Source organism: Orycteropus afer, unplaced genomic scaffold (assembly GCF_000298275.1).
Source record: "Orycteropus afer afer isolate SDZICR_OR568_19922 unplaced genomic scaffold, OryAfe1.0 scaffold00216, whole genome shotgun sequence".
NCBI lineage: Eukaryota > Metazoa > Chordata > Mammalia > Tubulidentata > Orycteropodidae > Orycteropus > Orycteropus afer.
In genome coordinates, this window is record NW_006921803.1 from 1433860 (window position 1) to 1434466 (window position 607).

Consider the following 607-nt stretch of genomic DNA (forward strand, 5'->3'; position numbering starts at 1 on the left):
TGCAGAGCATCTTCTCAGATCACAATGCTATCAAATTAGAAATCAACAATAGAAAGATCAATGGAAAAAAGAGCAAACACATGGATATTGGACAACACCCTCCCTAAGAAAGACTGGGTAATAGAAGAAATAAAAAATGAAACTCAAAAATTTCTTCAATCAAACAAGAATGAACACAACATACCAAAATCTTTGAGACATAGCAAAAGCAGTGATCAGAGGCCAATTTATAGCAATAAATAAGCACATCAAAAAAGAGAAGAAAGAGCCAAAATCAACACTTTAAACTAACATCTCCAACAATTAGAAAAACAACAGAAAGAAAAGCCTATAGTTATCAAAAGAAAGAAAATGATAAATAGCAGAAAATAGAAGGGCAATAGAAAAAAATCGGTAAGACTAGAAGTTGGTTTTTTGAAAAAATTAATAAAATTGACAAACCACTGGCAAACTTAACAAAGGAAAAGAGAGAGAGAATACAAATAACACAAATAAGAAACTAAATGGGTGACATCACAACAGAACCAATTGAAATAAAAAAGATAATATCAGGATACTATGAAGAACTGTACTCCAACAAATTTGAAAATCTGGAAGAAATGGACAG